At 35.7% G+C, this 24,285-nt stretch overlaps 1 protein-coding gene across 6 annotated transcripts in view; it reads right to left on the bottom strand.

The window, feature by feature from the left end:
- Positions 1 to 20,182, bottom strand: part of Marchf1 (membrane associated ring-CH-type finger 1) — a 732,725-nt gene extending 712,543 nt beyond the window's left edge. For 3 of the 6 annotated variants that reach the window (XM_048791729.1, XM_048791736.1, XM_048791735.1), the window contains exon 1: positions 20,019 to 20,182. The gene's annotated coding sequence lies outside the window, so the exon portion shown is untranslated. Of the gene's footprint in view, positions 1 to 19,332; positions 19,972 to 20,018 lie in introns of those variants that run through there. The other 3 variants (XM_048791738.1, XM_048791739.1, XM_048791731.1) reach the window with 2 other exon arrangements.
- Between the last annotated feature and the right edge of the window lie 4,103 nt (positions 20,183 to 24,285).

Genomic DNA, 24,285 nt, shown 5'->3' with positions numbered 1-24,285 from the left:
AAAAAAAAAAAAAAAAAAAAAAAAATTACAGTGCAATAAAATATATTTATGGGAATGCTTCTGAGCATAATTCCATCAATTTCAATGCAGAAGGAAGTCAGATTCTGTAGTAACTAAGGTTTTGTAAAACTGAAATCTGAGTTATTTTCTCATGAACACTCAAGTGTCAATTGGTAAAAACTTGTGATTGTTAAAAGTAAAGAAGCTTTTTTTTTTCTGTTCTTCCCAATATTGACAAAATAACACCTTCAACTAGGCATTGAGTTTGTACAAAACAGATTTTTGAGAAATACTTTCCCCAAAATATCTCAGAAGAAAAAGGGAAGATCCATTTTTCTGGAAGAGAACATGGTGTCAGGGCGTTTTAGATTCTCACACAGAGCTGCCAATCCTCAGCTCTCAGGTAACAGGTGGCAAGGTGAGAACAAGAAAAAGACTTCAGAAATGATGCACTGTGATGAATTTTCCTAATAAGTAAAATCTGAATCCCTCTCCAGGAAGGTGAGATAATCACCCCCCCCCCCAACACACACAAAGAAAACCTGTGAGTCCTCAAGAGTCAATCCACATTATTCAGTTATTCACATCAGACCTTATAAGGCCTCCTCTTCAAGGTGAACATCTGCTCCTAGGGTAGTGAATTTCAGACATGTACCAGGAGCCTCAGGAGCCTCTTGGAATGCCAAGAAATTGAAAGAGGCCATAAGGGGGTTGCCTCCAGACAGCCAGTGTGACTGGGGCATAAATGTAAGAAAGTTACTAGTTAATTAACTTTGAATATGAGGCATCCAAGGTAGTTTCCTCTGTATCAGAGAATGAACTAGAAGATACATGAAGCCTTGATTCAGTTTTAAGAAAAAAATACTGAGATAGGAAACAGATCATCAAGAATTACAAAACGAGCCTCACCAAACAGGGTATTGGAAATTAGTTTTATAAAAATAAATTGAATTTTCAACATGGTTTTTGTTTGGGGAGACAAACAGAATGAAAAGGAAGTGAAAGATGGAATTACTGTTGGTAAACTGAGTTGGTGGACCTTGTTAACATAAGTAGTTTATCATTTAATTTCACTAGAAAAGTAGTTTATCATTTAATACCACTAGAGAAGAAAGTAATCGGATTATAAAACATGCTGCAATTGGATTAACATAATTAATATTATTCCAAGAAAATGAAATATCATTTCTGGCTTTTAGACTGAGTTCAGGATAGTTTATGAAATAGGAAACACTATTAATGTTGTCAATTTAAGAACCTGCTTTTTCAGACTATTCATAATATTGGACATTGAGCATCCAGATGCTTGAAAAAGGAAAAACAGAAATGTGAAGGGACACTTGAAGTGTTATTTAGTTTTTTTCCATTTATTTTTATAGCAATAGCAATTTTCTTTAAAATATTTGGAGGGAAATAACGTATTTTGTTATCTCAACTTATTTAAGAAAGGTATTTCTTTTATTGCCCCAGAAAACCTAACCTTAAATTATTTAAAAAAAAGAAAAAATATTTTTGTTTTCTTCTGGGGATTCAGAGTAAACACTTCTGGAGCAATTGGTGTATTTAATAGGAAGGCAATTGTGTTCCGTTGCACCCAGCTGTTAGAAAACGTTCAGAAGATGTGGACATAGTCATCGTGCCTTTAAGCACTCTATTAACTCCAGTGATGTGTGTCATTGCATGTGTGTGGTGGTGCTGAGAAAGAACTGTATTCATAAGGTGATGTTTTGGGAAGAATTTGTTCTTTCTTTCATTTACCACTTGTTTCAACATTATCTGATGCATTCAAAAGGTACGAACAAACTTCAGCAGATCTGTCTGAAGGGAGACCCTTCAATAAAGATCCTATTTCTGCCATATGTGAAGATAGGTACCTCAGCTGCTTCCTCCACTGATAAGATTGCAACACTTTCTAAGGTGTATAATGCCCAATTATGTTCATCTGAGGTCCTCGCTCCTGATATGCCATATGCAAATTACAGAAGTGTGGATTCCAACAATATAATATAGCTAGATCAACTGCAACAGAATATCCAAATTCTTGTTATGCTGCAATTTGAATGGTCTAGTGACAGTATGGAATAATTAGGTATGCTCCAGTGCTTGGCTATTTTTATTATTGTAGTGAATTCTTTGTAGGAACAAAGTCCGCTGTTGAAAATGACCTTATAAGATTCCCACAGTCCTAAAACTTATGTGCTTATATTTTAGCTATCACCTATAAGTCCATCTCTCTATGTGTCAGACACAGGCCACTAGGGAAATGACAGTGTTCTCATTTAAGTGGTCAGAACCTCTGGGAGTAGGGCTGAGAAGTCTGGAATTTCAGCAGTTCTAAGGTGATTGTGATTCACTCCACAGACATGACTTTTTTAAATTAAAAATGACACTATTTCTGAGACTATCCTAGTTTAGAACTAGTGTGATCCCAACACCTAGGAACATTCCAGGAACTGGCAGGTATTGGGCACCCATTACAGCAGCACACATGCAATTTGGAGTAAGTGTTTACTTATACCAAAGCATTCATTTTTATCACAAGAATTCCTTATGCTTTTTGTCTACAGTTATTCAAAGTTCAAATTAAATTAGGTCCTTCATCAACCACCATCCTCTATAAATTCAGTTGTTAGCACATTTCCTAATTTGCAAATGCATATGCATTGGTGCAGTGGAAATCTAGAAGGAAGTGTATTCCTTTTATGGCCATTACTAAATATCTGCTATAGCTGCTGCTTAGCTGAGCTTTCTCTCTCTGTCTACCACCCGCCATCTTTGTACTCTCTGATTTTTTCTCTCATTTTTGAACATGTTTGTGCAATTCTGAGATTTGCCCATATTTTATTATGGGAAGCTATTTTTATAATAGGGAGCTATTTGGGGTAGGAAGAGTTGAGTATACATACTACAAGAATCTTTCACTATGATAATTTATTGTAGCAAAATCATATGCTGTATGCCTTTCTGAGGGTTTCCTTCTAAATGTATAAAATTTTTAAAGTTAACTTACTATGGAAGGACTCTGCTTTAATGTATACAACTTTTGGAATGGATTTTGAAGTTATATACTTAACACTGTACTATAAAGATTATAGAAACCATATTTTAATTTCATTTACAGAAATTGATGTTAACACTTTTAATCATCACCTAGTTGGCCCAAAAGTATTAACACAAATCTAGAGTGTTGAGTCACACTAAAACTCATAGTAGATTATGCACTTGTAGAATTCTAAGGTTGATTTTATTCCCTTTCAGTAAACAACAAGGGCTTTATAACCAAAAGTATAATTTAAATTTAGCTATGGCTGTGGTACAAAAGTAAAAGATATAGTGGGTGAACAAATATAGAAACTAGCTGATATAGAAAGTGTTTTGTAGGGAACAATGAATAATATCTAAAAACCTATGGACATTTTTGTGTAATCTTTCAAACTCATGAATAATTCTGTTTTAAAATTGTCAACTCTCTATTTTAATCTAAAATATTGGAGAAAACAGTGGTACACTCCAAACCAGACAAATTTAGATGATCAATGATCAGTTCCATCAGTGTAAATGTCTGAGGGACATGAGTCCAGGGGCACATGATTTATGTGAATGAAGGTCAAGGCCATACAGAGAGTTATAGGAAACTCAGCCTCCATCAGTGGGGTTCATTGAAATGCAGACACCCATGCATAATTTGATTGGAAACCAGCCACATTTTATTCCCAGAAGTAGTCAGGAATTGTTATTTTATAAAACAAAGTAATAACCTTTACAATTGAGGTTCAAACAGTATATACTTTTGTTACTAGTTAAAATGTAAATAGTGATCTGTGGCTTATCAAAAGTTGGCTAGGACTGGTGAAGAAATTAACAGATGTATAATCACCAGGAATTCACATAACAATATTTCATATTGTTTAGTGAGCAAGAGAGAAATAAACTTTTGCTATGATTACAGAAACTGTCTACAAATAGGGTCATCTGCAAATAATTGTTCCCCCATTCCAATTTATCATTTTGATATTTTCTTTTCTCTTAGTTATGATCCTCATAGACTGTCTCATTTTTGTTCTAATTGCTTTTCTGGAAAACTGATTTTTCTATAATATATAATCATTAAAGATCATTTCTCGCAGCATCTAAAACCAATCACCAATTAAGACATATAGACTCTCACTGCATGTACAACTGCCATAGTCTCTAACAGCATAAAAATTCAAGACATAAGTCCAACAAGAAAATAATTTGTTATATATAAAATGTGTTTTATTCTGTTTCAAATTTACAAATGGTAAATTTTCACCAACCCAACAAATGGTACTAGAAAAGATGTAAAAGAAAATTTTTAAACTTTAAATACAAACTGGATCCAGGGAAGATCCAAATGAGGGTAGAAACCAATTTTCTTTTTCCTAAGAAGTAAAAATTTCAATATTTGACAGTTTAAATAAAATTACAAACTACTCTTATCTTTGGGAGACTCTTATCTTTGGGAAATTTTCTCACAGGAGCTGAAAATAGAACATAGAGATGTCCATAATGTCAATGGCTAAAAGGAATCCACAGATCCCAACTAGTAGAAAAACCAGAAAACTTCATCCTAAGAACTGCAGAACATGAAGCTTAGGAGAAAAAAGATAGAAACAGACTCAGGGCTACTGACGAAATAAGAGTCTAAGTGTATTAGTTTGTATAGTTTGGATCTGAAATTTTCCCCAAAGGCCCATGAGTGGTGAATCCTTTAAGAGGTGGGGCCCAGTGGAAGAAAGTGAGTTCATTAGGGGCATGCCCTTGAAAGTGACATTGGGACTCTGCCCCTCTTTGTCTATCTCTTTGCTTCCCAGTTGTCATCAGGCGAGCAGTATTGCTGCCTCACCATAGACCCAAAAGCAATGGAACCAACTCTCTGAAACCATGAACCAAAACAACCTTTCCTCTCTATAAGTTGCTTGTCTCAGATATTTTGTCACAGTAATAGAAAGCTAACATGATTCACTTCTGACCCAGCCAATTTACTATAAACAAAACTGGCATCCAGTTAACAAGGACATTAATATCAAGAGGCACATGAGTGTGTGTGCATGTGTCCAAGCTAAGATGTGCATAAAAAAGCAAAAGAGATCATGCGTATGTGTGTGTTTCCTTATGTACTCTGGGACTATACTACACACCACTTCATTTATTCTGTTGCTGAGTCCAGAACGTACCAATCTGCTATTATGGGTGATCCACAATTCAGCAAACACAATAGTAGGGTTTCTAATAAAAAGAATGCTTTCTTCCAACTAATCATAAAAACATACAAAAATAACAAATATTTCTCTTTTGTAACATCAATTTCCTTGGGTCCTTTGTTCATATTTAATCATTCTTGTCACATAAACCCATGCAAAAATAAGGAAATATAGCAGGGTTATTTATAAAAGAAAGGAGGTGACTAAATACTTTAAATCAATAAATATAAAGTTGATTTTTAAAATAATCTTTAGCCAGTCAGAGAGAAATTCTGAAATATCTTGGAAACAAAATGAGCTTATGAGTAAGACCATTCCATTTGAATTGCAGAAGGACTGTACTTGTGTAGTCAATAAATATATAAGTAAAATCTTCTATCCTCATACAAGAGCCCTTGTAGTGGTACCCTCTTTTGCCACAGAAAAGTCTTAACTGGGCTTCTCCAGAAATCTTCACCATGGCTGATTTTAGGACTGTCAGCAAAAGAGTCTCTACAAAAGAGTTCAATGTAGATAAACTTCCAATTTTTGTGCTGCCCTGTTTTACTTGGCCACTGGCTGAGAAGAAGTCAGCACTCCGGGTGCTGGACACCCCCTTACTAGTTTTTCACAAACATGTATCCATATAGTAGCTTATAGAAATGTGCAAACAAGGCCTCTGGCCTAGAGCTGGGGCTTCACAGAGATGTTTACATTTCTAAGATAAGAGAAGCTACCAATTGGGCTCCATGGTAACAGCTGGCAGGGGGAGGAAAGAAAGGGGAGAAGAAGTTCTCCCCTTCTCAGGTGTTGTCCTTGAAGGGTTAACTTGCCCAGAACAGTGAAAGAAAAAGCTGCTTTTATGTGAACTTCTACAGACTGAATTTCTGAACCTCTCCCGTTACATGCTGGGTATAAAGTTCGGAAACTACCTGAACTCAGGGTTCGGGGGATTGATTGATTACAGCAAAAGCTGTGCCCTCTGAGCCTGGCTGCAGCCAAATAAAACTGTTTCCTGCTCTCTTTAGTGCCTTACCTCATCTGTCCCTACAACACCCTCAAATAATCAGATTTCCTTCTGGGATTAGGGATCAATTCCGAATTTGAAAAACTCTAAAAATACTGATTAGACATCAACACATTGGACAGAGAGAGGAGCTCACTGGACAGAAGGTGAAGCTGGGTTATGCTGCAGGCAGCAAAGCCTCAGTCGGTTAGGTAGGAGCTCCAGGGTGAGGGTTCAGCAGAGCTGACCTGTGGCTGGACATTCATGCCAACCCCTTCTCACTGAGTGAAGTGGCCTGCTCCAGGAAAGGTATGACCTGGGTCCTGGTGGCTCTCTGCAACTGAGGTGTACCCTCAGTACACCTCAGGGTCAATAGCGGAGGCTCTCCACGGACCACATTCCCCACAACCAGGCAGCAAATCCTTCTTGAAGGATTTGGGTAGTTCTCTGCTACACCGATCTCTTTGCTACAAGTTTGTTTAGGAGTTTTCATTAATATGTTATGGCCAGAAATTAGATTAGGCACAAGGATTGAAAAAAAAAGATATGAGATTTTTAGAATCAAAGTGAATTCATTAGTTCACATCCTGGACCTTTCATTTATCTGGTTTTCATCAGATTAATTAATGTTTCTGTGCTTGGGATTTTTTATTTTAAAAAATTGGGGATAATTACTGCTGATTACAAGCTGCACTGCCTTTTTTAAGTTACTGTAATTATTAACTTCTGGGAACTCCTTTCTTTTATAAAAGCACAGAGGTATAACAATAGTAGTATCTAATATCACAGGATTGTTTTAAAGATTAAATGAGCTGCTCCATTTAAAGTATGTCTTCTGGAAAAAAAAGGTGAGTTCTCCATAAATATTAGTAATGATTATTATTTTTATTATACACACATAATATGATTATGTAGGCTATATAACAGAACTTCCAAAGACTATTAGAAACTATTATTAAGGTTGCTGAATGGAAAAATCAACATGTAAAAATCAATATACATCACCAATAAACATTTAAAGCATGTATCTTTCTAAATTTCTCATTAACAATTGCAACAAAAAACAATAATAATCCTGGGAATAAATCTCAAAACAGCTAAACAAGATCTTTATAGAAAAAAATTCATAGCATCATTGAAGCACATAAAAGAAGAACTAGATAAATGGAGTATATGGATAGAAAGGTTCTATCATAAAAATGACAGTTCTCTCAGATTAAGCTGTAAAATCAGTTTATTTCCCATTCCCAGAGAATGTATGTCAAAAGCCTTGGAGGAAAGAGACATCATATCCAAAGGGACTAAGTAAAGAGATATACCAGGGTTAAAAAAGGAATCCAGCACCTCCATCACCTCTGCCACATCAAATACAGAAAAGGGAGGGAATGCAGTTACAGAAATCCAGGTAGAATGGAATTAGAAATAGAGGAACTGTGGTATTGAACATATGCATCCACCACAACTGCTAAGGGCAGCAAGGGAGAGAGAGAAGAATGAATCCCCTTACCATTCTGTCTCCTCTCTACCACAGTCTTCCACTGGCTGAATCCAGCTAGAAGTCAGAAGCTAAAGAAGTGCAGGGATGCAGCTCCATGGAAAACAGGTCTAAAGTAGCAACCAAAGGATATGCCCATCACTTGCAATGCTTTATGGAGTTTTAAACAAGCGGATTCTAAAGTAATGTGGCAAAGCTTATAAAAAGTGAAGACAATTTTGAAAAATAAGAATGAGGAGTGGAGTTCATTCTAACAGATATAAAGACTACTTATGATGTCAAAAGAATTGAAGATACGAGAACTAAATTGCAAAGTGCTAGACAAATAAACCCACAGAAGAGAATGGAGAACCAAGAACAGACATAAATATATGGCACTCTGATATGCCAAGTTAGCCATACAAACCAATGGAAAAACTTTGACAAGAGCAACTGCCTATGCATTTGGGAGGAGGGGAAAGGGAAGCCTGATTTCCATTTCAGAATCAACTACAAAAATAAATTCCAACTTGGCCAGAGACCTTAATAAAAAATATAGTTAAAGCTTTAGTAGGAAAATAGGTGAACATCTTTATTATCTTTAAGAGAAGACCCCTCAAATAAGAAAGACTAAATTTATGAAGGAAAGAATGATAAGATTGAACATACTAAAATTTCAAAATCTCTAAGTTATAGGAGACATGGAAGGAGACCCTCATTGTTACACAAAATTACATATAAGAGTTTGTGAGGGGAAAGGGGAAAAAAACAAGGGAGAGAATTAAACAACAGCAGATGGGGTAGAGAGGGAAGATGAGAGGGAAGGGGAGGGGGGATAGTAGGGGATAGGAAAGGTAGCAGAATACAACAGTCATTAATATGGTATTATGTAAAAATGTGGATGTGTAACCGATGTGATTCTGCAACTTGTATTTGGGGTAAAAAATGGGAGTTCATAACCCACTTGAATCAAATGTATGGAAGATGATATGTCATGAGCTTTGTAATGTTTTGAACAACCAATAAAAAAAAGAAAAAAAAACCTTTAAAAGAGAAGGCTGTATACATGAAAATATTTTCAATGCATGTAAGTGACAAAGAATACTCAGAAAATGCAAAAACATTCTTAATCCATTTTAAAAATCCAAACTAAGAGGAAAAAAGAACACGTCCTTAAAGACAATTTGCAAAAGAGGAGACTTCAATGAAAAGACAAATCCTTATATACGTGAAAAGATGCTCATAGAACCACTGAGAGAAATGAGACTAAATATCAATAATGTATTCAAACCCACATGTGCAAAGAAGTTTGATGATGCTTCATACATGGCTGAGGATCATGTAAACTGGTGCAACCATTAACAGAATAATACCAAGGTATCTCTTAAATATCTGCTGAAGATAGAAATTGTTCTCTGAACACCACTACCACATTTCACAGTTTTACTAAATACTGAAGTATCTAAAACCAAATATTGTTGGTAAAAGTGATATATCTTTTACACATTCAAATTTCCTTTGCAACTTTTTTCACTCAAATTATGCTTCATAGATTGACCTCTGTTGACACATGTTAGTTTTGAGTTATTTATTTAAACTTTTATATAGCATCCAAAATAAACCCATAATGAATGATTATTTGAACTTTTCAAATTAACACAAATGACATTGTCATAAACACATGACTCCTGGTACCCACATATGAACAGTTTTTCTAGAAGTAAAATTGCTGAATACCTCAAGAAATATAACATATACTTCGTAGACTATATAGATATGAAAAAGATATCTGAGAAAATTTATAGTATCTTACAAACATAAAACCATACTTGATCATTTAAAGCTATAATTTGACTTTAATGATGCTAAATTAAATTGAATTAAAAACTTACTATTTTTTAGGGAATCTCTTTACTACCTTTCATCTACCTAACCACCATACTACTAGGAAATTATATATCTACATTTTGCACATTAAAAACCAACATTCAAACACATCAGGCAATCTACTAGTAGGGATTTCAACACAGGTCAATATGGCTCAGAGTCTGAGCATTTTCTGGCTACCACTTGTCTCCCATTCTTCTAAGAGCAAAGCTGAATCTTCTTGTTTAAAACTAATTTTGACACAACCAGAAGAATGAGAAGTTATACTCCATTTATGTATGATGTGCCAAAATGCATTCTACTGCCATGTATAACTAATTAGAACAAATAAATAAATAAAATTAATATTGAAGTTTTTTATATAACAAAAATGTTAATAAAGTATTATAGTTTACTCTTATAAAGTATAAAATATATAGATATTTAAGTAAAATTTAACATTCCAGGTATCAAGAAAGAACCAAAGAACATTATAGATCCAAAGACTCGGTCCTTCCCAGCACCCACATGGTGAAGTACACCCACATGGTCAAAGTCACACACAGCCATTAAGTAAATAACCAAGACTTTGCAATGGACTGAGTTCATAGTCCATCATCAACAAGATAGTGATTGCCATGAAAAAATAAGAGGGAAGAGAGGGAGGTTACTGTTTCTTCTTCATGAAAACACACATGAATAAAACTTAGCAATATGAAATGTTTTCTGTTATTTATTCATGAGTTAGTGAGGTTGATAAATAATTTCTTTAAAACAATTTATTTGCATGTATTCTATCTCACACCGTTTAAATACAAAATTTTCAAAGGAATTTTCATATGATTACCATACAGTATAACTTAGCACAGAGGACTGTTTTCACATCATTTTTTCAATATTTATAATTTTTATTGAAGACATAAGTAAAAGAAAGAGCATCTGCGAACTCTTATTGGACCTGGAAGACCTGGATTGTGAGACAGAAGTCACAACCTCATAGATGCCAGAGTTTCATAGTCTGATGAATACAGCTCTTGACTGCCTCAAGTTAATTCTTTGTAGACACACCGATGCCATTAAAGTAATGAATAATTTGGAGAATGCCTTGCTTCTACTTATTGCAGTTCTTACCTGGAATGTATAACCTATGTAACCCATGACCAATCAACAACCTGCACTACTCACCAATGCCATGGTAACAATGGGTTTGCTGTCAATTACTTCTTATTCTATATCTACAAAACCAGACCCCTCTAAAGACATTTCAGAGAATATGTTCCACAAAACTGGAATTCATGATTCCTGGGTGGCCATCCTCACTCACTTTCTCTTCAATAAACTCTTTGTTCTTACTTGCCTTTTAGGTTGCCGTATCATAAATATAGAAAGATATGAAAATATAGAGAAAGGTACCAAAAAAGAGCTTCCCACAATAAAACTATTCAAATTTAACAGAAATTAACATTCAAGTTTTGCTTATTTTTTAATTCAAGAAACATTTATATTTATGATGAAAATAATTCATACTCATAAAAGAGTATTTGAAAAAATTAATAAAAGTAGGATAAGAAACTATAGTCTATGCCATCTATTGACATTTGAAAATATTTGCTTTTCTTTGTAAAGAAATACTTCTTTTTGTTTTTTGAGCTCGTTGAGTCATGTATGAAAAAAAAACTAACACCTTTTGCATAATTTTTAACAATTCCTGCAAATTGACAAATCTAGTTCATTCTCACAACAAAACCCAACATAATAGCATCTATCACTTGTTTTGAAGATTCATTTTCTTTATCACAAATGTCATGAAGAGCAAATCCATAAATCTAAGAATTTTACCTTTCATACTTGCCATTCAATATCTTAATACTAGAATCTGTCAAAAATTTCCCCCTTCTAATTCCTCTGACATTGTTCATGGTACAAAATCTCTCTTCCATGTGGTAGTTACTGAATGAATATTTATTTATCCATTTATTCATTAAACATTTTTTAAAATAAGACATACAAGTTTAAGAGATTTCATAAAAGATTAAGTTTAAAAGTAATCTACATATAAGCTACATTATTTCGTTAAGAAACGAAGGTAGCTGGCAAGAGCTTCTGTATACATTATGTTAATTATTAAAGGATCAATCGTTTCACACTGAGTCTGGTTCATAACTTTCAGCTCTATTAAAGCAAAATTGCTAAGAAATATCAAAGGAAATATAGCTCTAAGTGGAAAATAATTTGTCTCTAATTGATTAAAATTTGAATTTGGGAGAGATTAACAAAACCAGAATCCAAACTTGTGCAAGTATACAGGCAATTTAACTTTATTAAAACCTCAATACAGGAACTGATTTGGGACTGAATAATTAAGAATAACTAACACCATGCTTCAGTAGCATATAAATAAACTTTTCTGCATTACATTATTAAAATCAATCTCAAGTAAAATTTTAATTGAAATAATTTTTTTAAAATTTACCTATAATTCTACCACTCTAAAAGTTAATATAATGATAAAAATATATACATTTTATTATACTCTACCACTACTTAGATGTGTTGAATTTAAAAAGCCTCATACGCTGTTCTGAAGTATCATCATCATAAGCTAGGATAAATAAACTGAGAAATAAATGAATAGTGTCTCTTTGCTTTCAACTGTATTCTTTAGAAATTCACTAACGAAATTATCAATTCCTACAAATCCCACTTTTTTCAAATGTTCATAACTATTAGTATTTCTTAGCCTGTGTATTTTATACAAAATTCTCCCCAGATTTTTTCTTCTACTTCTTCTTTTGCTAACAGTCTTACTTATTGGTTGAGACCTTCTTTAGAGATCCCAACCTCCATACATGCACACATTTCATTCCTTAATATACCAAACATTCTATACCTGTCCCTTATGTCTGGCACACCCCCATAACCCATATCATACTTCCTCCAACTGTGTATGACTCCTGCATAATTTCCAAGCTTCTCTCAACAATAGGGCCTTCAGCACCTTCCATTTGTTCTCCTAGTAGAAAAATTTTACATTCTCTGATCACCAAATCAACTATTTTTTTTCTTTTAAATATAAATTCAAATGTCACTTCCTAAAATAAGAGTTGTCTGAAGCTCTGTGGACAAGTCAAATTCCCTACAGCAGGCGTCCCCATCAGTGTGTACTGTCCTTCACCATACTCACTCTTGCTTCTGTGTATTAGTTCATGTGATTATTTAATTAATTGCACAGAAATAAAAAGTTCCAAAGTAGCAGAAATCGGGATAGATTTTCTACTCATCATTATGTCACCAAGGCCAAGCTGATTGCTAGGCACAGAATGGGCTGCCAATAAATATATATTAAAAGAGAGCAAAAAAGAAAGGAAAGAGGGAGGGAAATTAATCATTAGATCAACAGATGATCTTATTATTACTAAAAAAAAATTTATGTGGTCTCATTTGTGACCTGAAAGATAATCAATTTGTAAATTAAATACCCTTAATAAATAAATAAATAGATAAATAAATAAAAGTCATTTTAGCTTCTTCCCCATTAATTCTCTCACTATAGGTGGATATGGCTTATAGTTGTAATCCTGATTCTTTTCTTTTTTTCATCTTCTTCCAGAGGAAGAAAAGCCAATTTATATACCTTGCTTCCTTCGAATCAGAGGTTGAACTAAGAAACCATGGGAAAACAGTAAAGGATGACCTCAAGAAATAAGTTGAGGTACTGAGTGAAGTGAAATCCAGAAAGAACATAAACCAGTACAAGCTTATGGAATGTCATTGACCATCAGTAGCAGTGGAGGCACCGTCCCGCCTGGACTTCTCAGGAGCTACAGAATGCCTCCCAGAACTGTCCACCCATTCCCACTTGCTGAGGGGCTTCTTGAGTAGGGTTAACTCCTCCCCATTTATAGACTGCATGGACCTTTACTAGTAACCACATGTTAGCAAAGTCACAGAGTGGAAAGTGGAAGATACTCCACACAAGTCTGAGCTGTGAAAAAGCTCCCCACAACTGAGACAGAGCCTGTCTGCAATGTCAGCCAGAATCAGAAGTGAGGCAGAGGATGTGAGGGAGGGCCCGGGAAACCTGTGGCATACCCTGTGGGAATAGAAGCATTACTCACGCACACAGGGCCAGTCTCAGACAATGAACTAGCAGTGCTGAAAGAAATAGTTGACCACTTTCCCTCAGGTTCAACGAATCTTCTAGAATACTTTGGGACACTGAATCAGGAAGGAAAAGAGTCCATTCCGGGCATTTTCCAACTGCTGATTGTATCTCCAGAAGCCAGTGGTTTCTAATATGCTGTCTGGAACAGGTAATCACTTAACAAGAGCATTATATATATTAGTTCACCTTGAGGATCATCTATCACTAGGCAGAATATCAAAAATTCCAATCCAATCTACAGAAATATAGTTAATTTATACCTTATGTATCTAACAGTATTCCTCAGGTAGGATCTGGATTAATTATGGTTCTGTGAGTTGGTCTAAGAATATATTCTGAGTTTTATCCATATACCAATAAGTAAAGAGATCAGTAAGCTACTAGCTTGTCTTTTGTTGACAAAGAATTCAAATTTACTCGTTATTTGAATCATTAACCTTCACTGTCCTTAAGATCTACCTCAAAAAACAGAACAACAACAACAAAAGTGTTTAAATACCAAATGGCATATAATATAATGCTTAGTAGAATCTGGCCTCTTTTTGTAACAATGTTTTTCAAAAATCAAATGGGCTTGGAGTTAGCTGTATTGCCTAGAAACTATAGGTTGAGGCTACTAACTCTACTTTTATTAGAGTGAGCCTGCATCCTTGTACATCTACATTTATAATCAGTTATAAATAGTGACCCATTTCAATTGACAGTTTTGGTAAAGTAAGCCACAGTAGACCAATACCACTACCAAGAACAACTATAAGAGATGGGTCTGAGGGGGAAATTCTAATAAGAACAAACAGAGTATATGAGTCAGCTTTCCATTACTGTAACAAATGCCTGAGATACTCACCATGTGAATAGCACAGGTTTATTTCGGCTCACAGTTTTGGAGTTTTAGGGCACGATCAGTTGGTCAGTGGCAGCACAGCACTCATGGTGGGGAACATGTTGGCAGAGCAAAACCACTCATCTTATGACCAGGAAACAGAGACGAAGAGGAAGAGGTGGGGATCTCACTCTCCCCTTCAAGGACAAGCCCCTAGAACCTAAAGACCTCCCTCTTGGCCCTAACTCTGAAGTTCCCACCACTTCCCAGTAGCACCAACAGGGTACCAAGCCTTTAAAACATAGGCCTACCCAAGAACCAAATCATAACAGAGAGCTTCTGAACACATCCCGACCAGAAGCGTCACAATTTCAGATAGATTAAGTATCAGAGAGGTAAGCTGACTTTTAAGGGTGTTTTCCTTCCCCTAGGGGTAAAGAGTAAAGGTAATTGCCAATCTGGAAACAGCAAGATCTTCAGAATATGGGCTTTGCTTTAGCAGAGGACTACTGCTATGAAATAAAGATTTCAGCACAGATTCTTTTTTTTTTTTTGCAGTTTTATGGGGCAGATGCAGGGGGGTGGGTGCAGGGGTATCTGAGAGATACCATGATTATGATACCATTACAGATATGAAGGGCCAAGATCCCCTCAACAAAAAATAAAAAATTTCAGCTGACACCTGCCTGATCTTACCTACATGACATCTGCTGAAATCTGAAGTTGCACATATAACTGGAGGCTAAGACATGAAGAAGGAAATTTCTAAAAAGAATAGCAAGATTCTCAGATGTCTTGTCCTACAGTGGGAGGCCCTGGATACCTGTGCCTGGCAGCTCAGTGCCCCAGAAGGGAACAAAGTCTAACAACACTGACTTGGCCACCCCCTGCCCATTGTATATACCATGCAGAGAAAATATCAACACCTCTTTGGAAATGTATAAATTATCTAGAAACTCTACAATTTTATACACAATGACTAAAATCAAGAGTAAAGAGAGACATTGAGAAGTGGCTCGAACAATATGGTTATGGGCAAAAGCAGAGAAATAAAATAATTTTAATTAATATATTCAAAGTAACAGAAGACAAAATAGAGAAAATAGCTAAATTGGACTCTATAAAAAAAGAGTTGAGTGCATGTCTGAAAACTGAAATAAAGGTAATAATTGGAGTGGTAGCCCATAGATGGACTTGAAAGCATAACGGACATAGCAGAGTTGAAAATTAGTAAATTGAAGGAAAAAGGTTCAAAAGGAAATGTCTAAACAATAGCAGAGAGGAAAAACAAAGAGTGAAAATAGTGAAACAAATGTAAGAGGCATTCTAGGTACAGTGAAATCATCTGCTGAACATGAACTGAGAACTCAGAAATGGAAAAGACACAGAACAAAAGAGTTATATATGCAGATATGATACAAGAATTCACCAGTATAGCTAAGGTTTTTTTAATTTTACCTGATGAAATATATTAATCCACAAATTCAAGAATGTTTGAATTTAAGGAGGATAAATTAAAAAAAAAAAAACATGCCTTGGAACATCATAGTACAATTGAAGAAAAATAAAGACAAAAGAAAAATCTTAAAATCAACCAGAGACAAAGATCTTTGACAGTAATAATAAGACTGACAGGTTTGGTAGAAGTTAAAAGTCAAAAGAATAACAAGCTAAATTGTTGATCTACCAAACACAAATTGTATATATAGTTTAAATATTCTTGAATGCCACAAATTAAAAGTGCCAGGTATTTAAAATAGAAATCAGAAACTAGATTCACCTCTTTACATTTACTTCTTTGACTTCAACTAAGCAGAAATTTTAAAGTTACTAAGTCCACTAAGACATCATATTTGTCAGATAGTTTCCCTCTATTTTCCAAATCACTTTTGTACATTAACTCATTTGCTATGTACTACCTCCTCCCTCAGTGAAAAAGCAAGACAAATATATTATCATCTTTATTTTATGTAAATGAAAGTAAGTTCAAAGAGATTTTTTTCCTCTAAGAGATGACAAAGTCAAAACTTAAATGCATATTTCCCACCTAGTGTTCATCATTTGGAGACTACAAAGTAAGAAATCAATTAAAAACTTCATAGAAGGGCCCATTAAGTTGCAAAAATGTATCCAACACATAACAAAAGGACAATGGTTGCTTCTGAAGAATTTTGCTTAAAATTCCTTTAATTTTATGAAAACTCCATTATCTTTACCCTCTAAGTAAGATAGCACCACATTCCTCAATAATTTCCTGTAACTATTGACTTTCATTTTTAATCTGTAATTTCAGAAGAAGCTAAGATGCTAAAACCTTTCAGCTTTACTGATGGGTTTCCATTTCAAAGGCCTACCCCAAAGTTAAAACCATCATGTTTTGTGATCCATAAGCATCTTTAAGCTTGAAAAAGCCATAAGACCTCCTTATAGAAAGGTTACAAGACAACATTTGATGGAGTTCAAGGTACAATTTTGCCACAAGGAAGGTGAAACAAATTTCATATCATAGAGTTTCTATGATATGAGTATCTTTAAATCAACCAACTGGAACATTGAAAGCAAGATGCCATCAAATAGGATGAACTTGTTCCTCATACATAATCTTATGTTAGATGAAACACCAACATAATGCTCTTTCCATGACCTTGGAACATCACTCTCACCCACTCTGGACAAGAAGCGGTGGCTTTGTTTTTGTCTTATAATACAACTTCTTTCTCTTCTTCCTCATCTTTCTTACTGAGTCTTTGTGTAACAAAATAGCTAAGGTTCTTTATTGTAAAATATGTGAAAAAAACATTAGGAGAATAATCTCAGTTTAAGACATTATTTTCACCCATGTGTTTTTTAAAATAATATTGTACTTGCTATCAAATATATAAAATCATATCAATGTAGAAGATGCTTACATTTTGTGATGACTTTCCTTACATATGTTAATGCATGTATAGTAAAACATCAAAGCATTTTGATCTTAGACAAAATAGTTTGAAATAAAATTAAAGATTTTTAAATAAAAATGTATCTCTTTTCTTTAATGTGCATTTTTATTTACCATGTAAAATGGGTAAAACATCTTATTTTTAAAGGTTCATGCCAAAAGCCATGAACTAAATGCCACAGTATCTCCTGCCTATCATGGCTGGTTGACAGTTTGATAAAAAGTATACATATATTTTATGGTAACATACATTTTTATGTCAGGGACACCCCATCACATAAGCACATCAGCAGATCATACATTCTCTGAGCAGGTTTTTAAAAGAGCTTTTACTATTTTACTATCTGAGGAAAGCAGTCCATGTGAGCAACAGGTTCTCTGAGAACCTTAACATAAAGCTCTGTGTGCTTTACTATAAAGAGACGAATATGACAAAGTTAGAAAGTTAAAAAAACTTTCGAAGAAACAGATGGAGGCTTTTTTTGTGACAAGAAATCAAGAAACAAACAATGAAATAAACACATCTCTGAATCACTGGAGAAAATGTTATTGCTAGCCCCCAGAAATCCTGGATAAAGACAAGCTCTCCTTGGTCATATTACAGACCTGTCAACATAATCAAACACTTAATTATGCACTTCCCAGGAGAGAGAACCATTTAAAAGCTAACATAAGCCTTTCCAAAATCAAAACTAATGTACACCCTCTGATGCCCTTCTTAGTTCCACTATTCATATTTAGTAAAACTTCCCTCTACTCTTCACCCAGATCCTTCTTCACTTCTACTACATTTATTAGTCAAATACTTTATCATGTCTGCTCTGAAAGCACCTTAAACTTCATCAGAAGAGCAATTGCTGATCAAGACAATGTACTACAATCCTCTTAGAAAATCCTTATTAGGATCACCTGTCTTTAAAGACAAAGAAGGAATCTAAATAAAAGCAGTAAGCTTTTAAAATTAAAAAAAAAAACCACCCTTTGAGTTATAACTGCCATTGTCACTTTCTTATATTCTATTACTATGTCACGCACAGGAATACCAAACTGGTATACCAAGAATCTCCTTAATGTGCAGGGATTGTTTATTTATTTATTATACATTAATTTTTATACACACACAAACACACACACATAATAGCTTTTAAACTGGTAAATATTTTAGATTTCAGTGGATTAAAACTCACCTCCCCCCCAAAAAAGCAACTAAACCCCAAAGTGGCAAATTTTCATTTGTTTCCATCTTTTTTCCACAGAGCAGTTTTGTTTTTTTTTTTTTGGGGGGGGGGGGTAGGGGGGACATTAAGCACAATGTTAACTGACATTAAGCACAATGTTCCAGTAAATATCGCCACTTCCTTGTTATGCAAAAATCTGTGCTTTTCCCAAACAGAAGACATTCATCAATATAACGCGTACCAGCGGACGCGGGCTTTGCTATATTGACAGTTATACTATAAGCGGGAGACGCAACTCTCAACTAAGGTACCTGAGCAGGTTCCTAGTCCCTTTAAACTGGCTGTGCTCTAAATAGAAAAGATACTGATCTCAAATATGTTTAGCAAGCAAATCTTTTCTGGACCTACTGAGTAACAAAAGAAATTGCCAAGAAAATGTGGGGCAAACTACATATTGAACGTTGCGACTCCATCCACCTGCTACAAATAATCCCCAAGATGAACGCTTCAGTGCCAGAAAAAAAGAAAAAGAAAAAAGAAAAAAAAAAAACGAGGGTAAGTATCGCTAAGTTTGCTCTTTTCCTTTCACCACTTGGGGATAGAACTTGGGCGTCTCTCTGCCTCAACTGGGAGCTCCAGAAGCCAGCTCTACACCTAGAAAACTGCGACACTCACCCGTGAGCGCAGGACCCTTCGGCGTCTTAAATCTCCAGCTCTCAATCCCGCCTGCCTCCGGAACACAATGACATCCCTCGCCCAGTGGGGTGGGTGCAGGGAACCAGGATTGGACCCTACAGTTGCAGTGAGCCTGACTCAGGTTTGAGCGCATCAGCTATAAACCCAAGACAAAGACTGCCCTCAGTCTTCCGTGGTGCGCTCCCTCCCTGGGTAACCAGTGCTTGCTCCCTCAAGCCCACACTGGGAGTGCGTGAGCCTGTGGAGTGACAGTCATCGACTCAGCGCTTTCGGAGGGATGCGGCTGGATGACTAGTACCACGCGGGTGTAAACAGCGCGCTTTGCACTCGGGATCCACAGAAGCAGCGTGAGCGCACGGTGGGCGCTGGGGTCCAATAGAGGTAACTACCTCAGGCAACCAGCTGGAGCAGCCTCCACTCACCAGAGCGGCGCCTCCTAGGCGAGCTCTCGCCAGCGGGTTGGGTCCCAACAAGCCGCACAAACCCCAACCAGGAGCATAAGCTCTGACACAGTTCCACCGAGCAAAGGCACCTGCTGCCTGCGCTCCGGGCTATTGCTGTGCCAAGTCCCGCGCTTGGGATCAGAGATAACCTCCCAGGACAGAAAGCGGAAGAGAGTGCGAACTCACAGCGAGGCTGATTGAATGATCTTTGCAATCACTCACCGGCGGAGGGTGAAGTGGCTCAGGCGGCCACCAGGCTGCGCGCGGCCGGCATCCCGGGGAACCGGCATCCTCCCATCCTTTGTCAGTAGCTGGTGGAGCGCTCCTCCCCAGCTAGTGGACGTGCACCGGTGGCAGGCAGCCCGGATCTGGCTCCGCTCCCCAGCCCTCTTCCCTCCTCTGCTCCCCCTCCCCTTCTCAGTCCCCCTCTCGGAGCCGGCACTCACTCGGCTCCCATGATGTCATCCGGTGGAAATCTGCCATGCTCAAAAACTGGAATAATCCAGCGCTCACGCGGGGAACGCAGAGCGGGCGGAGGCGGCAGCAGAGCCTCTAGGAGTTCCCAGAACCTGGCACCGCCAGGATAACTGGAGTCGAGAACAGAACAGAGCCCAAGAAACTGAGGATATGTGTGTCTGAGGATGAGTGTGGTCTGGGTGGGTGTGATGGAGATGGGGCCAGGGACCAAGAAGGAAATCAAGAAAGATTTCTAAGTCAGTGTTTAGATTGACGGCAAGAGTAAGGAGAAAGTTTTTTTGGCTTCTCAGGAGCCACGTCACGATGGTGAACACCTACCTGTGCTGCAGCCAGAATGACTGGAACCTCCCAGGCCCAGGCTTGGCGAAAAAGTTCAGGATGCTTGGTTTATGGAAAGCAACATAAGATGTGATACCAATTCTTTTGGTTAAATTTTTTTATAATATTCATATAAATTTTACTAGAGGAATAAATAGGAGCAGCCTCAATACTTTTGAAGATTCTCCAGTGTTGATAAAAACACACATACACATACAGAAACAGATCCATCCCTTCCATCAGTCTAGAACTGCTTGGGTCAAAAACTCTCTGTTCAGAGACCAGACTTCAACAATCCGAGGTTTGTGTTCTAATCCGTCAATGCTTCAAGGAACTCCCTGATTTCTCTGGGATTAGGTACCATAAATGGCCTCTGAAAGAAACTAAGATGTTAGAGGTCAGCACAGCAGTCAGTGTTGATTGCAGAAGCTTAGCTGAGTGTCTAGGTGAGAACATGAAGACTGGACCACTGGGATCATCCACCATTATCCGATAGAGGTATAGAGACTAGGAATAGAATGTATTACAAATGCAGGTACAATTTTTCTAAAGAAACTCTAATTTTTGTAAATAAAAAGAGAAGAACTCAAGATAGAAGTAGTAGTGGCAGGATACTAGTAGTAGTAGTTGTTGTTGTTGTAGTAATGGCAATGACAATTTGAAGGCCAGTATCTGCATTAAGTAGGTTTGTTAATGCATTAAGTTTGTGAAATTCAGTGAGACAATTCTGAGAAAAAGGTAATAAATTACTTTTGAAAAGCAGAACCAGAAAAAATAAAAAAATAAAAATAAATAAAAGCAGAACCAGAAAGTATTTTTAAAAATAAAAATATAAAAAGGCTTTAAAGCTGTGATGCCTGTAGATTGGAAATAATGTAGGAAATACAATGTAGGAAAAATGTAGAAGTGGTAACTTGTATTTAGTTATTTTCAAATTAAAACACTTTAGGTATTATTAGCATTCATAACATATTATTTATATGCATTGTAAATATGTATATATAGTTAACATCTTTTCCAAGTTCCTTACCTTTTATTATAGTTTTAAAAAGAGTTTTTAAAGAATAGCTACTTATTCTTTCCACCAAAGTACAAAAGAACATTTCAAATGCATGAACAACTTCGAGAAACAAGTATTTTTAAATACCAAAATAATGAAGATTTTTTTAAAAAAATCAAAGCAAATGGGAAATATAGTAGATAAAAACACTGAGAGAGGTAAGAGTTTGGGGATGTAAGTAACCGCAGGCTTTGAGATAGGAAAATGATCCAATTGCTTGAAAAAAAGTAATTAGAACTGCTAATGATGCTGTTCTAAGAATATAAGAAGGTCAGGCTGTAAACCTTTCCTCCTAGATTGGTACTTTGATGCCCCATCTGTCTTCATTGCCTCCGTTTATCTTGCTGTTCTTTAGCATTCTCTGGACTTATGGAGATAAGGAGGTCACAGGTAGTTAGCAGATCCAGGGGAATGTACTACCATAAAGATCAGAAAATGCATCCCTCTGCCTTTTTTTCCCCCCCAATCCACTGCTGTAAAGGAGGAAAGCAACGCCTGTATTTTTTACTTCTTTAAGGAACATAAAATGCATTCATGAAATAATGTATTTGGTCCTATGGAAAAGTCTTCAGGTATGTGATTCTGTCCTTCTCTGGAAATTAAAAATACCATGCTGTGCCTATCATCATGACCCTTGATCTTAGTAAACTTCCACAAGCACCTCTGTCCCAGTGTGTGTTTATCTGCCAAGATCCTTGTGTATGCCAATGATATTTCCTATTTCTAATGCACACTTTTATGTTTTGTTGTCATTTTAAAATCTTACTATTTAAATATTTTAAGATATTTTTACCCAAATGGATGGCTATAAACAACCAAAATAAAACATCCAATTGTTGTATTAGAAAATGTAAAAATATCATAATTCTTAGAAAAAATTTATATCCCAAATCATATCTTACAAACATAGCTTACATTCTAATCTTGTTTAAATGATGAATATATTAAACCTTGGAATTGAAGATTTAGAGGAGATATATTAACTCTGCTTCAATTATTGATGCTCTGTTACACTGTTTTCATGCTGATACATGATTCTCTTCACAAAAGCAACCAATGTTTTGGTAGGAAAATATAAACACATTTTACTATTTTCCTTTGTGGATTTCATCAAATATAATCTTTTAATACTGTTTTATTTAAATCAATAGCCTCATTTATAGTTAATGACTTTTAAAAACAAATTTTCCTAGATATGGATTTATTAACTATTGATAAATCATAAATAAAAGCAAAACAAATATTATTAAGCCCTTACGATGTGCCAAATATTGTCCTAAGTACTAATATGGCATTCATCAATTTGATCTTGAAATTATCCAATGCTGAGTGTCTTATTAACCTCTCCTGAAGACCTAGAAATTGTCCAGGCAACTAAAATGTAACAAATCAGATGTCAAACTTTTTTCTACCAGTCTAAACACATAAATTCTGCCCTCATAACAGCATACTTTCAAATTTAAATAATTTTCCTCTAAAAAATGGAAGCATAGTGATACATACACACATCCATGATATATATTATGTTTATATTCTATTTGGTGAGGTGACTACATATGCTTTTGTGAACACTTTCATCAGCTACTAAATTCAGCACTAATTTCATTCTTATTATCCCTGCTAATGAAATACTTCCAAATTTGTTTCTGAAGAAAAAAATTTTGCGGCTACTAAATCAACTCTTAAATCTAGCCTCAGACCATTTCAGACAAAGAACATGATACAGGAATTTCATACTTAGAAACATTATTTTAAAATTAAAAAAATCATTTTAAATAAAGACAAAGACTACCTCAACACCTATCTTCTCTGTACAGTTAATCCACTGGTGGTCTCTGAAGGTAAATTCTACCACCCATCCAAATGAAGTCTGTCTTCCCTACATAAATATTAACAAGGAAGATAGATCATTTTACATGTGCTATCTCTGAGGACCTATATATATTTTTATCATAGGAAGTAATATTCCCTGGGCACAGATGTATAACCAAGCTTCTTTAGACAGAAAGATTTAGTACGGATTTTTCTCAGAATCCTCTTTTATCTTATCTTTTTTTAAAAATAATTGGTTAATGTTCACCAACTGTTAAAAGGGATATTTGAATAGATCCAGAGAAAGGTTAAAAGGCACACATAACATGGTCATTCTTTTAAGGAGTGTTGTTAATCTAGTTTTTGTATTAATTAACCTATTCATTAAATAAACAATTAAAATAAATAATGGGAATCCTTCTATTTGTAAGACATGTCAACAAGTATAAATTTATTTATTGCATTTCTATACTCTAAATGTTAATGTTACTTTGAATTCCACTCCAGAAATTCCTCTGTCATTAAATATTGGGGGAGGGGGGCCTGAACGTGACGTTGAGCTCATTTACCCACTGCTCTGTCAGTAGTCCTAGTCATTGGCACTAATATGACATAGAAGTGGTCATTTATGAATTGCTTTTGTTTAAAGGTAGAAGAAAGGATTAAGAATGGTTCTCTTTAAAAAGAGGAATTCATACTTCAGACCAGACACATTGGTTGTGAAAAGGAAAAAGAAGCTCTAACTATATCAATGGCCAGCTAGAGGATGTATTTAAACAGATTTCCCCTAAAATAAAAGTACTTGAAAAATAGAAATGCTGA

The sequence above is a fragment of the Marmota marmota genome, unplaced genomic scaffold (genome assembly GCF_001458135.2).
Source record: "Marmota marmota marmota unplaced genomic scaffold, marMar, whole genome shotgun sequence".
In the NCBI taxonomy this organism is placed as follows: Eukaryota; Metazoa; Chordata; class Mammalia; order Rodentia; family Sciuridae; genus Marmota; species Marmota marmota.
This window is presented reverse-complemented; position numbering and strand designations above follow the sequence as displayed.